Here is a 15469-nt window from a genome sequence, read left to right on the forward strand (position 1 = left end):
TGAGCCTCCCAGGCATGCTTGTAAGTTCTTAAAGTGCTAACAATAATGCATTCAAGCTTCGAGAGTTGGTAGAAAATCTAACCGGGAAAACAGATGAAATGTGCCTGGTACACACACCCCCTGTCCAGAGCAAGGACTCTGCTAACTAAATAGAACGGGGTCCTTTAGGGCAGATACCACAAACTGGCCCACTCATTGCCATTCCGATCCCCTCCGGTCTTGACTTTCAGTGACTCCAAAACCACATTTACACGTTTTCCTGCCACTAAAATTACTTAGGCCACCTGGTTTCTGCTGATCAGGCAAAATCCGTCAAGAAGCGAGTGACAGAGCTAAGAGCTAAGGGTCTCCTTGCGTGGACGGTGGTGAAGGTACCTTCTCAGCGGGACAGAAAGATCCAGTTCCTAGTCCAAATGACAGTGACCGTGGCAGCAGTCCTGTGACAACAATGGGTATGGGGATCTCCCCTCTGAGTCCAAGCTGAGTACCTTTAAAACCATGTTTTCTACCTCTTCAGAAGACTGCCTGACCTAATGTTTCTGTTCATTCAGCTCATACTCGCAAGGCACCTACTATGTGCACAGTACCACTTACGTGCTTGGAATACCTCGGAAGATGAAACCGAGAGACCCCGCTCTCAGGGACTTACGTTTTAGCAGGGGAAGACGCAACAGGATGAATAAATAATTGTGAGAGCACAGGAGAAGGTAGAAAGTGCTCCGGGAAAATAAATGACAGAGCCAGGAAGAGGAATCAAGCGTGGCAAAGTGGGGTGAGGGCTGCAACTGTAAGCAAGGGCTTGGCCTGTGCTCACGGAACAGGTGCGATTTGAAAGGATGCTCGACGGAGGGAAAGACCTCCCGTGTGGATGTCCTGAGCAGGCTCACTGCAAGAGGAAAGAGCCCTTGCCACGTCGGAAGGCAGGACACGTGGCGGGGCTGGGGCAACGGACAGACAAGCCTGGTTATGGCACAGCCTCTCAAACCAGGCACCCGAGGTCCCGTCACACGCAATGGCTGGGTTCCCCCCTGCGATGCTGTCCCCCACCCTCTTCCCTGGACCGCCTGATTTTCCTGACACCCGTCCTGAATCAGTTCTGTGTTCATTCGCTCCTTTGTAAGCCTCCCCAGCCACCCCCTTCCACACCTTCAACCACTCTCCAAGCATCCCTGCCCTAGAACAGTCCTTAGTGACTGCTGTCAGTGGCCCCGAAGAAGGACAGTCATACTGACCTCTGCCTCTTCAGCTCTTAGCTGCAAGAGATTCAGCCTTTAGAAATGGTTGCTGCCAAGGTGGGTAAGTGGATGGAAGAAAACAATTATAATCTCCATCATCCACCATTAGGTCAATTAATAGTTACAGCCCACATCATCCGATGGCATATACGTCACGTGTGGAATGGTCCCGTCTACGATGTTGCTCACGCAGTATGGCTGAAGGGGAGGTTCCCTTCCATAATAAGAGAAGCAGGACTTAGACGGTGTCAGCTGGTTACCACCCATAATGAGCCACGTATTTCTTGCACTTAAACCCCGGCCTGGGGGTAGAGTAACAATTCCGGACGGGTTTTCCCACTGCCAATTAGTGAACCACTGCCTCAGTGCCTTTGCCCTTTCAGTGTCTTCTTGGGCCCCAAACAGCCTTATGTAATATTAAAATATAGTTCAATACATTCAACACACACTCCACGTTCTCTGAGAATTCACTTTAGACATTGTCGTCGAGAAATGTGCATCAAACACCTTGATATACTAAAATAAGGAAACGGAGGCCTATGAATGAATAATTTTATAGCACTTAGATGTTATTACTGTATTGTATACATTTATTCAAACGATTGGGAAGAAACCAGAAGAGCTTCAAGGCCGGAGTGATTACACAGGCTCCCCCTGATTACAACACATTCTCTAGAATGTGCGGTACATCACAAAGTTAGCAACCCAGCTTACCAAACATGGTAGGAATAAGCAGTTTACTCACTGACTCATTTTATTTGGGAAAGGCTTAGTGGTGATTTTAAATACTTTATTGTTAAGCTCCCATCCTCAAAAGTGTGTTTACACGTTGCTAATTACTCACACAACTGAAAACTGTACTTTTATACCAAATACCCCCACTATGAATGTGTTAGCATTAGGGTACATTTAATCAAAGATTAAGCCTATTCACGGGAAATGTACATCTGGACGTGTTACCAGAACAACTTTAAAAGGAAGGAGATATTGCTTACATGTGCAAGGGTTGATTTGGGGACTATGAATTACATTAAAACAGAGAAATTATATGCATCACATTACATTTTTGTCTAAACAGCCTTACAAAACAACATTTTGTGGGGTGGGAATGAAATGCATGTGTATTTATGTGTGTTCTGGTAGGTTAAATTCTCTGTATTGCTTTTCTTTTTCAAAATTCACAGATTTGCTTTGCTATTCCTACCCAGTTATCTTTAACCTATTATTTTGAAATAAATTTATGAGGGGCGCCTGGGTGGCTCAGTCAGGTAAGCAAAGTCCGACTTCGGCTCAGGTCACGATCTCACGGTTTGTGGGTTCGAGCCCCGCGTTGGGCTCTGTGCTGACAGTTCAGAGCCTGGAGCCTGCTTCGGATTCCGTGTCTCCCTCTCTCTCTGTCCTTTCCCTGCTTGCGCACTCTGTCTCTCTCTCAAAAATAAATAAACATTAAGAAAAAGAAAATAAAACTGTGACTGTTTTTCCATGACTAGCTCTTGGGAACCTAGGTTTTCTATATCCCAACCATGCACAATTAGAATTTGAAATTTAAAATATAATACCATTTATATTAGCAACAAAAAAAAATGATCCATCCTTAAGTATAATTCTAACAGATACAAGAACAAGATGAGGAAGACTTCAAATTTCTAATAAATGAAATAAAAAACTGAATAAATGGAGAGATAGTCCACATTCACGGATAGGAAGTTTCAATATGGTTACAATGTCTGTTTCTCCCAGACTGATCTGTAGATTTAATACAAACCCAACCTAGATTCCATCAAGATATTTTGTGAATATCAACAAATTGATTCTGAAGTTTATATGGAAAGGCAAAAGACCCAAACTAGCTAACACAATGTTGAAGAAGAACAAAGTTGGAAGACTTAACACTCTTGACTTTAAGACGTACTATAAAGCTACATTGATGAAGACAGTGTGGTTTTGATGAAAGAATAGACAAATCAGTGGTGTAGAATAGAGATCCCAGAAAGAGACCCCATCTTTGGCAAAGGAGCTAAGGCAATTCAATGGAGAAAGTTCAGTCTTTCCAATAAATGGTAGTAGAAAAACTAGACATCCACATATAAAAAGAAAAAAAGGGGTGCCTGGGTGGCTCAGTCAGTTAAGTGTCTGACTTCAGCTCAGGTCATGATCTCTCATTTCATGAGTTCCAGCCCCACACCAGGTTCTGTGCTGAGAGCTTGGAGCCTGGAGCCTGCTTCGGATTCTGTGTCTCCCTCTCTCTGCCCCTCCCCGACTCGTGTGTGTGTGTGTCTGTGTGTGTGTGTGTGTGCGCGCACGCGCACATTCTCTCAAAAATAAACAAACATTAAAAAAATAAATATAATAAAATAAATGTATGAACTTCCACAAAAAATTTCATTTAGATTTTATATCAGAATTATAAATTAATATGGGAAGAAATATTTTTATAATATCCAGTCTCCATCCTAGCATTGTTTTGTCATTTATTCAATAAAAAAACCCTCTATAAAATTTGGATTTCCTTCATCTAGTTTACTTAATTAACACTTCTTGTTGAATTACGTGTAACGTCAGAGACAGACGCAACAGGAATGTGTTTTCTGTATCACTTCTATACCACTACATAAGGGGATGGCAGGTTGGTCAATATAATTTTCCCAAACGTTGGAATGGTCATTGACGAAGAAGCCTTCTACGTATTTAGGACCACCTCATTATCCAGCAGATGGTATAGCAGAAGTTCTCATAAATTTCACAGACTACATATTATCACAAGACAAACAAGAAAAACAGTGCAATCATTTCTATATAACTGCACAGTATAAATTTCATTTGAAACAAAAATTTGATAGCAAAATCAACAAAGACTTTCTGTGGATGTGGACACTTTTATCTTGTATTTCTTTCTTTCTTTCTTTCTTTCTTTCTTTCTTTTTTTTTTTTGAGAGAGAGCGAGAGAGAGAGTGAGCATGCAAGCCAGGGAGGGGGCAGAGCGAAAGGGAGAGAGAATCTTAAACAGGAGGTCACGGGGCTCGAACTCATGAGATCGCAACTTGAGCCAAAATCAAGAGTCGAAAGCTTAACCCACTGATCCATCTACCCAAGCACCCCTGTATCTTGTATTTCTTAAGAGTGAATAAATGGCATTGGCCTTTTTAGAAAATAAAACACAAAACAGAATTGCTGCTCCAGCACAACACGGCATTGTTTAGGTTTTCATGTAAAGAACCACGGTCATCCTTCACTTTCTTCTTTTCCTTTTGGGATAATTTCCATCTAGAAATTCACTGGAGGTTTCCAGTGAAAACAGGGAGTCTTATTTAAATGATCTTGTAAATTACAGGAAATCTCGTCAATATCTTGGAGTCTCTCACACCACAGTTTCCACCAGCTGTCCTAAGACCAGGTCATTATGGGACACCTTGCTATGTACTAAATCTGACCACTCATTAGCCTTCCAGAGAAGTGTGTACTTAGAATGACAGGTTTGGGATTGTTCTTTACCACGACTATTTTAGTTAGAAACACAATTTTTTTTTCCTAGATGGTGCTACCCAAAGTTTCAGATAAGAGAATCTACAAAACATACAGCAATTTTATGTTGTGTGAAATGAAATATTATCTATCATGTTTCAGCTTCGTGCACAAAGAATTATCCCAGCCAACATTCTGAGAATTTTATGACACAGCTAAACATGTTCAAGTTGGATGATATGGAGTCTCGAGGTAATTCATTTCACTCGAACACATATTTGTCAAAGGAGCTTATGCGTCACAACGTTTTTTTACCCCCAGCTTAGGAAAGAGAAATTGCACATGTCAGTTGCCTCACCTAAATCCGGCGCACGGAGCCTCGCCCTGGTGCTATAGGAATGTTCATGGCGCAGTGGTTTATCATCCCTAATAAACACTCACCAAATTGCCAGTCTCGGGAGAGCACTGGACTAGCCAAGATTTACTGAATACTCGCAAAGGGTCGGGTACTATCCCAAGCACGTTTGCAAGAGGACCTTGTTCAATTCTCCCGGTGACCTTATGGGCTAACTACAATTAGTGCTTATATTTTTCCAAGAAACCAGGTTTTCCAGCCCACAGCGGTAGTGTAAAAAGTGGCTCCAAACTTCTCTGTCCCTTGGCCCATCACGAGACAGGCTTTGGTCTCCTCATCTGGACTCTGGGGTCTGAGAAGGACAAAGAGAACACAGAGGAAGTGACCCCAGGCCCATTGAGAAGAGCTGGGAATTTACAACTTGGAGCGCGACCCCGACGCTACCAGGAACTCTGCCTTCATGGCCCCATGCTGCGCCAGCCGCAGATGGCGGGCGGGGGCCGGGAGACAGCACACTGACCCTGGATACACAGCCTAGGGCTTGCAAGGCACAGATGGTCTGTCCCAGCTTGGGGGTACAGGGAAGTTCACACCTGCTGGTGGGGAGCCACTGAGGCCACACCAGGAATCATCCCCACCACCGCTCCGTGCCGCAGCCCAGCTCTGCTTCACCTGCCTCTTCTGGTCCCTGTTCCCACCTTGTTCTGTCAAAGATATTTCTTTCCACAGTCTCCACTCCCTGGTTCGGGGAGCGGCTCCAGTCTATCTGTCTGTTCTAGCAACGGGCTTCCTGCCCGTCTTTCTGCCCCTCTCATCCTATCTAATGACCTGCTCCGACCTGTCCACTCATCTTTTGGGCTTCAACACCTCTTTGAACACCTGCCCTGTAGACCAGGAGACCAAATTCAAATGCAGTAAGGGACCAGCCGACTAGGTAACATTCAGAGAAGTATCTGGGCACCAGGCAACAGGGAGTGGTCGGGCCTCTGGCAAGATGATTTGCAAACTGAAAGAATTAGATTCAAAGGTATTAGAACACCATGGAACAAAACTAGTCTACAGAAATGGACCTGGACTGAAGGGCCTCATTTTGACCCATTCTTAGACTTGCCAACCGTGGCTCAAATCCATTCCCGGTGGCCCTGGTTCGGAAGTCTTTACGATGAGGAAGGGTGGGCCAGCCTGTATCAGCAACCAATCCCAAATTGGCTTAAACCAAAAGAACCCTTTCTGCCTTGATGTATCTGATGGCAGAGTAATCTTTTTTTTTAATTTTTTATTTACTTACTAATTTTGAGAGAGAGAAGGGTAGGGGCAGAGAGAGGGGGGAGAGAGAATCCCAAGCAGCCTCCACACTGTAAGCACAGAGCCCGATGTGGGGCTCGAACCCATGCACTGTGAGATCATGACCTGAGCCAAAATCAAGAGTCAGACGCTTAACCGACTGAGCCACCCAGGCACCCCAAATCTTTAAAGTAATCTTGGGACGCCTGGCTGGCTCAGCTGGTGGAGCATGTGACTCTTGATCTCAGGGCTGTGAGTTCAAGTCCCACGTTGGGTGTAGAGACTACTTAAAAACAAAATTCTAAAATAATTGTGTTCACAATAATACTGATATAGTGACACAAAAATTATGATTAAAACCATTTCCACCAACCACGCACATTTAAACATCCCATTAACCTGGGATTATGTCCTGATCTTTCACAAACATTGTGCTGACTTACACACACACACACACACACAAACACACACACAGTGTCACAGTCCATGCCCACTGGAAGTTATCCAATCTGAACAAGGAGACTCATCCTGTGAAAAGTTTGACATAGACCCTCCCGGAGATGTAACTGATTCAGGGCGAGCCATGGAGAAGCAAAGTATCCTGGCAACAACAGAGGCGAGGCTTCTGTTCACACAGTCAGAAAACCCCTGTGCCATTCCCACGTCAGAGAAGTTTTTTCTAATTTTTTTTTTCACTTAAAAATGTGTGAACAGCATTAAAAAATAAAACAACAACAACACCCCCAGCTGGAGATACGTTATTTGCCAATGAGCTTTTTTCCCTGTTTCTGAAAGACTGAAACAAACTTACCTCCTTCCCAAGTTGATTTTTCAAGTTGACTTATCAGAAGTGATAGGAACATATCACAATTAAGATTACCAGTACCCTCACGATCTCATGAACTATTTAAAAGGCAGACGGAAAGTTGGAGGCAATGTTTCCAACATATATGGTGTTCAAAGAAATAGGAAATATCATGCACTGTTTTCACCCATCAAATGGTCAAATAAGTTTTATACCATGCAGTGTTGTCCCAGATACACAGAAGTGAACTATCTCCAATACCACCAGTGAGAAAACGGATGGGCACAACCTTCGCACAAACAAATCTGTTCATTCCTACAGAAAACCTTAATGACAATAAATCCTTTGGCCCAATAATTCCCCTTTAAAGGATTTACTACAATAAAATCATTATGCATACACTCAGAACTTTAACCTCAAGTATGTTTATTTTTGACATATGATCAAATACTTGAATAATCTAGTAACAGAACAGTATATAGTACGGTCTCATTTTTGTGAGAAAAAACATTTGTAAAACTGAAAGTATACACAGCGAAGAGAGAATTTCAGAATGGTGCAACTTTATGTCAGTGTATTTTTTTTTCTCTGATAACCTAAGGGGATTATTTTTTTTTTTTTAAATAATCATGTGTTATGCCATCAGATTTTTTTTTTCGTAAATGAAAAGACACATGTTTTCCTTCCATTGTGATTAAAATAAAAGTTCTTAGGGGAAGTTAGTGGAAGCGATATAATTATTTGGTATGGAAAGATGTTCCATATTAACTTGTAGTAAAACAATGCCGTTAAAGAACAAAAATACTCATTTGCATGGAAGGAATGGAGAATGTATATAAAGTAACAAAAACAACAGTCCTAACGTCCAAGCGACAAAATGATGGGACCTGTTTATTTTCTTCCTTCTTGTCTTCGCTGCCTAATTTCTCTACAAGAATGTGAATTACTGGGACACCTGAGTGGCTCAGTTAAGCGACTGCGGCTCAGGTCATGATCCCACGGTTCGTGGGTTCGAGCCCAGCGTCGGGCTCTGTGCTGACAGCTCAGAGCCTAGAGCCTGCTTCGGATTCTGTGTCTCCCGCTCTCTCTGCCCCTCCCCTGCTTGTGCTCTGTCTCTGTCTCGCTCTCAAAAATAAACATTAAAAACAAATTAAAAGAATGTCAATGAAAACAGGTCTTCAATCCAGGTCCTATGCATTTTACAAGTACACCGAATAGGTTTCAGAAAGTGTTCAAATAAAACCATGGACTATCCCATGATCTAATGTTAAGGGGGAAAAAAAATCATCCCCTAAACTGCATCCAAGTAAAATAGACACAGAGGCATAGGAGGAAGTATGAAATAGTCCTAAAAACCACCTGTGGATGGTGGGTTTCAAGTAGTTTTTGTTTTCTTTATTTTTTTTCCCTTTCTGTATTTCCCAAATTCACTACAAAAATTGTAGTTTATCATGTGAAACAACTTGTAATGTAGCCCCAAGTGACAAAAAATGTTTTCAATTGTTCTTATAGTCGGCATGCTTCACATAAACACCAAACAGCCTTGGCATAATGTGTCCACTGACTTGACACACGCTGCTTTGTAATAATTTCATGGAAAACGGCATCAAAGACGTCACTTAAGAGCAGGGATGCCAATGTATGTTTTCCCCAGTTAGGTGTTTGACAAATGCTTTGGTGTAAGACCTCCTCCCTGGATAAACAGGAACACACCGAAATGTCCGATAAGATAAAGATGGGAGTGAATTTGCCCTTCACCGGGGCAGGGTGTTGAGAGAGAAAGGTTTTGCCCCACCCTCACCAACCTGAGCATTCGGAAAGAACAGAGTTCCCCCTGGAGCAGGAAGGAAGTGCAGCTAAGCTAAGTCTCCAGCTGTTTCATTCCCAACCTGCCGTCTTCAAATCTCCCAGGTTATTACTGTTTAAAAGATTTCCAACTCTCCAGCAAAGATATACCTCCGGAACAGAGACGGTCCGTGATGCATCACTACAGAACAGACCCAATGGAACACGATCCATACACAGAGTCACAAGGCCGAAGTCCCAGCAGGAGAGAGGGAGGCTTGCAAACTGAGTCACAAGGGCGAAGTCCCAGCAGGAGAGAGGGAGGCTTGCAAACTGAGCCAGGGGGAACCTGCTCCCAGTGGCCCGGACGGGAAGCACTTAGGTGAAAATTCACAGGAGCTCTAACTGACGGAGTGACGTCAGGCCCTTGGTAACTGAACGCAGGCCCAGCATTTACTCCCTCCGGCAGCCGTGTGGATGGACAGGGGGATCGTGTGTCCGACTCAGACCTGGCCCGGTGGTTCATACCCAATTCAGCCAGTCACCCTTTGCTTTATGGACAGTGCTCCTGCTAGAGACACAGCTGCAAAGTAGTCGAACCCCTGTCTCCATCCCTAAGACTGCCCTGGCCCTTACCCAGGGATTTCTCCAGTACCAATATGCCAATATGCACAAATAGACTTTCCTGTTGCAAGAAGTCTGGATCAAAAACATTCTTTGGAGGGGCGCCTGGGTGGCTCAGTCAGTTAGGCCACTGAGTTCAACTCAGGTCATGAGTTCAAGCCCTGCATCTGGTTCTGGGCTGACAGCTCAGAGCCTGGAGCCTGCTTTGGATTCTGTGTCTCCCTCTCTCTCTCTGCTCCTCTCCCACTAGTGCTCAGTCTCTCTGTCTCTCTCAAAAATAATACAATAAATAATAACAAAAAAATTTTTTAATATTCTCTGGAAAAATCAAAATCCTTCAGAAAAAGATTCATAACAGGATCATCTTCTACGGCAACATAGGTTTGCACTCGATTCAACCACCATATCATCAACTTTTCAAAGACACTGTCCTCTCTGGGGATTACGTCTTCAATACCCAATACTTCAATACTGGCTTCTCGGGGCTGGACACCTGAGGCCACCCCTGCGCTCGACCTCAGCCGCCTGACCGCCTCCAGGGTCGCGAACTCCTCTGCACCAAACGGGGACGCGCAACCTGACATTCGGGAACCAAGGCCAAGCTCCGAGGCTGTGAGGACGGTCGGACTGGAGAGGGCCCGCCACCTGTCCCTCCCGAGGCCGGTTGGAGTGCAGACGGGCCACCCGGCACCGGACCAGGGGCTGCGACCCGCCTCGCCCTGCGGCTCCGGATGGCCACGCAGGGGGCCGCGCACCTGGGGGGACCCGGAAGCAAGGGGGAGCAGCCACCGGGTGTGACCACGAGCCGACTACGGGCGAGGGACCCGAGGGACCTGAGGGCGCGGCTCTGCGCACACACAGGGCCCCCGGCTGTTCACAGCCGCCCCTGAGTCCCACCCCCCCCCCAGACCCAGGTCCCCCCCTCCAGACCCCTGTCTTCAACCCTGGGCCTGCGCGGAGGCCAGACCCCCGTCCAGAGACCCCACGGCCGCACTCGGAGACCCCAGCCCGCACCCCACTGCCGGAGACCCCGCAGCCGGAGACCCCCACGGCCGCAGGCAGACTCACCAGGCTCTGTCGGCCGGAGGAGCAGTGGCTGAAGGCCGAGTCACCGAGTCCCCGCGCGGTCCCCGCTCAAGGGCCGAGTCACCAGAGGGGCTCCCGTCGCGGACCCCGGTTCACGTCGGGCCGGGCTTCGGGCTTGGCCGCAGCCGCGGTCCGCGCCGTGCCGCAGGTTCTGTTCCGGAAGCTCTGGTTTCCCAGGGGGCAGGGGTGCGCCGGGGCCTGGGTTCGAGTCTGCGCGCGCACTAACCCCGGGCCTCCTGCACCTGTAGCGGGTGTCTGCGCAGCCGCGGAGCCGCCCCTCCCTGCCCGCCTGGGGGAGGGGGCCGCGGCCCCCTGTGTTCCAAAGCCGGTTGACTTCAGGCGCTCCCTGACGTCGCCCCTTGGGGACAGACAGGTGTTGGCACACCCTCAAGTACTAGGGGCATTAAATATAAAATAGGCTTGGGGGTGGGGGAGAGGAGAAGGTGGGTGATGGGCACTGAGGAGGGCACTTCTTGGGGTGAGCACTGGGTGTTGTATGGAAGCCAATGTGACAATTAATTACGTTAAAAAAATAAAAAGAAAATAGGCTTGGGGGCCCTGGGTGGCTCAGTTGGTTGTGAGTGTCCCACTCTGCCTCCGGCTCTGTGCTGACAGCTCAGAGCCTGCTTCAGATTGCATCTCCCTGTTTTTCTGCCTCTCTCTCTCTCTCTCTCTCTCTCTCTCAAAAAGGAAGAAGTACTAAAAAAAAAATTTTCCCGAATAAAAAAGAGAAAATACATAAAATAGGCTTAGGGGCGCCTGGACGGCTCAGTCTGTTAAGTGCCCAAGTCTTGACTTGGCTCAGGTCCAGGGTGTGAGATCCAGCCCTGCCTGAGGCTCCTAGCTGGAGCCCAGCAAGGAGCCTGCTTGAGATTCTCTCTCCCTCTGCCTGCTCCTGTTCGCTCTCTATCTCCCTTTAAAAGAAAATATATATATATAGGCTTTAGTGGAGAAGGACAAGCTTTGAGAGGCAACCAGGAGCTGAGGCAAGGCTGACCAGTAGGGTTCGCCTCCTCCAGGAAGCCACTCCTTCCTGACTGGGAGAGGGGTTGCTTCAGCTTATGCACAGAAATCAATAGAGTCCTGCAGAATTTAGAATCGTGGCCGCCCTGGCGTGCCCCAATCGGCAAGGGCCAGACCCCAGCAGGGCTGGCCACCCTGTCTGCTCAGCCCCTCTGCACACACCCTGGGCTGCCCCGGAGTACAAAAGCCAGCACAAAAGGGGAAAGAAAGCACGTGGAAGATAAAGTGTTTGCTCCTAATGAAGTCATTTATGCCCCTCCTATCAGTCCACCTCCTGATAAGGACACCTTGAACCGGGAACCGGGGCGCTCTTCCCGACCAAGGAGAGGAGAAAGGGTGGTGGTTGAAATGCCCCTCCCAGTTGTGAGCTTGTCCAGCCAACACAGCCCTAGAGTTGGTTTTCCTTTTCTCCACCTGAAGAGTCAGATCAGTGGTCTCCTGGGGACTGTGGCCTTCTCTTCCAGGAAGGAGATCCACAGAGGACCATTACAGTCCGGTTCCAGTCCAGACAAGGGAGTGTAGACCCATCTCTCCCTGCTCATTCATTCCCAAGGAAAAATCTAGAGATAATTGAGGAACAGCGAAAGTGAAATGTGGACAGAGAAAATGTGGGTTGTTTAGGGAGCCCAGGAAAGGCGGTGCAACACAGAGGCGGGTTCCTGATAATCTGGAGAGCAAGGGAACCCCTCTGCCCCTGGAGACATGGGTGGATGTCTCCCCGCACCCAAGGGGGATCCCACATAAGCGCCAGCCCCAGAAAGCACCTCCTTTCCCCACCTCAGGTAGCTCCTTCCACCTGGTGGCCCCAGCAGGGATCAGTGGGAGTTCTGGAGGCACCAGACAAACCCAGCGGACATAGGCTCTGAGACTTAAATGGCCCTGGAACCACAGCTCACAAAAGTAAGCCAGGACCCATGGGTTGAACCGAAACAGGCAGACTGCATGCAAAAATGCAATGAGGTGGGATCTCTGGTAGAATTCCAGGAAGCAAGTGAGAAAGAAAAGAAAGAAAGAAAGAAAGAAAGAAAGAAAGAAAGAAAGAAAGAAAGAAAGAAGGAAGGAAGGAAGGAAGGAAGGAAGGAAGGAAAGAAAGAAAGAAAGAAAGAAAGAAAGAAAGAAAAGGAAGGAAAGAAAGAAAGAATCACCCGTCATAGCCAGAACCAGGAAAATCACAACTCAGATGAGTAAAGACAAACAACTGATGCCAACATGAACCAGACGTTGGAATTATCAACAAGAATTTGACAGTAGACACCATAAACGTGATCCAAGAATTAATTACCAATTAATCTCAAAACAGAAAAATTTTAGCAGATGAATAGAAAAGAACCAAACGGAAATTACAGACCTGAAAAATAGGGCAACTTAAATAAAAAACTCAGGGGAAGGGCTCAGTAGGAGAGTGTCCTTCTGTGTTGAGCCCAAGCCTTTGGCTCACTCAACGCCATTAGAAGAGCGGATCTATATTTGATGCCAAGTTGAAGTTCAGCCCTCGGCAACCTTAAGAAGTCATCAGACATATTCAAAAAATCTAGCCTTGCAACTAGATGTTGTAATAAATACATGCTCAAGAAACTCCCTCAAACCCCAACCCCCGGTACGTTTTCCCTTTATAAAATTTATGTCTTTGTTCATTCCACAGTCATTAAGGACCATCTCTTATGCATTAAGGGTTATGATAAGCATTGCACACATTGTTGTGAACAGATGGTCTTTGCACTCAAGGAACTTACGGCTATTTCCCATTCCAAACTGTACCCAGGCAGAGTGCCTCTCCCACCTTTTGGATTTCTTCAAACCAAATTTCTCAACTTTTAGAAGTACAGTTCCCTCCAACCTTCCTACGGGGGTTCAGTGACCTGAGACACTATCAGACAGAGCAGAGAAATAAATGTTTGAGTGGGGGTAGAACGTACTCTACGCCATTTGGGAAGCAACCTCACGGTCGTCGAAAACATCTGTTTCCTATCATCCTGGAATCACCCAGTTCTTAAAATTCAGACTGCAGGTGGATCCAGGAGTGACGTGTGTGGGGTCCCAATGACGGCACAATGTGAGGTGGGGAAATGCCCATAGTTTGGCACGTTCCGGCACCGTCTCAATGGGGAAGCCTCCTACAGTCAAGAATAGCTTGATAACAATACCATTTTATATAACTTTATTAAATGCCATGCAGGTGCTAAGCTCCTGAGCTGCATTAATCATTTAATTCTAGACCAGAGATGAGAAAAGGATTGTGAAGTGTCTTCTGATGGGTCAAAGATGCCTTGCACAACGACTGAAGAGCAGATTTCTGTGTTCACACCATGATGTAAAGGCTCTGGCTTTCTGCCTGGCTTGGAGTCCCGAGGTTCACCCTTAGGAATCTCTTTCTCCTCGACACTTTATTGTGAACTAGGAACGCATCCCACTGGGGAGGGACTCTAAGGGATCCCACTTCCCTTAGAAAACCAAAGTACAGTTACTCCAAGGAAGGCAACAGTCCGCAAGCCACTCAGGCCAGATTGGTCTCTCACAAAATCCCCTTTCGTCTCCTCACAGGAGATCAAATCCAGATCTCCATGGGAATAGGTCACAATTCCAGGTCGGAACACCAGCTGGCAATAAGATTGTGCATTTCTAAGGAGCGTCCTCTGACTTTGTTAGTCCTCCATTGAGAACCAACCACTGTGGCCAAGCCTGTGGTAGAAGCAATTTGGATATTAAGAGCTTTGGATCCTTCCCAAAGAATTTTCCATCTCACCAGAATGAGTAAAATTTAATACATGGTGACACAATCTAATACTTAATTAAATAACGTGTTCTCTTGTTCCAAGAACTCGTTCCTCATGAAGGAAAACCAGAGTAAACAAGTGTATATTACAAATATATATAGCATAGAAATACATTTTATGTATTCTAAATATATACTAACAATATAATTACCATTACATATATTATCATTTATATGTTATACAAATTAATAAACTATGTAAATGTAATGATTTAAATATTATATTGTTTACTATTTATATATTATAATTACATATATTTACATGTAATATAATATAAAAATATAAATATATTAATAATATGTTAATATATTTTAAATATATAAAATATACTTTTATGCTAAACTGAATAATGCTTGCTAATTATCTGACAAATTTTAGTAGTGGTATTTGTTCCATTAAATTGGAGAATTCCACATCATTTTTTAATATCAACCCTCCTCAGTCTACCAGAATGAAAAGCACACAGTAAGCATTCAGCAAAATACATGACCGACTAAATCCAGTGTTCCAGGCAAGACTTTCCATGGAGAATGGCTTGCTTTAGCAACCATTATCTTGAGCCTTTCTGTGAGTTTTGAAATTGGTAAAATCAAGAGATGTATACTAAAAAGGCAGGACAAATTTGGAGATACTAGAATAAATTTAGAAGAATCTAAGATTCACCAAGTCAATAATGGAACTGTAAAGAGTAAGACGTCAGAAAAAAACTCAGATAAGAAAAAGGAAGGAAGGAGGGAGGGAAGGAGGAGGGAGGAGGAAGAAAGGCCAAAAGAGCCACAAAATGAACATTCAAACGAAAGGATTGCATTTTTTATCCCAGTAAATGGCTGGGAATAGAAGAACATAACAGAACTGGAAGAAGAGAGAAAGAAAACTCAGCACAATAAGAGTTAAAAAAAATGGCCGGTGTCTTAGATGAGGATGGGGAAGATCTCATGAAGCACAGACACTGAGATGTTCTCTAATATGGAAATGGATATTCCAAAAGTAAAAAGTGACAAAAGCTGTATCCTAAAACCTTTTACAACATGTTTTC

This window comes from Panthera leo, chromosome B4, assembly GCF_018350215.1.
Source record: "Panthera leo isolate Ple1 chromosome B4, P.leo_Ple1_pat1.1, whole genome shotgun sequence".
Lineage (NCBI taxonomy): Eukaryota > Metazoa > Chordata > Mammalia > Carnivora > Felidae > Panthera > Panthera leo.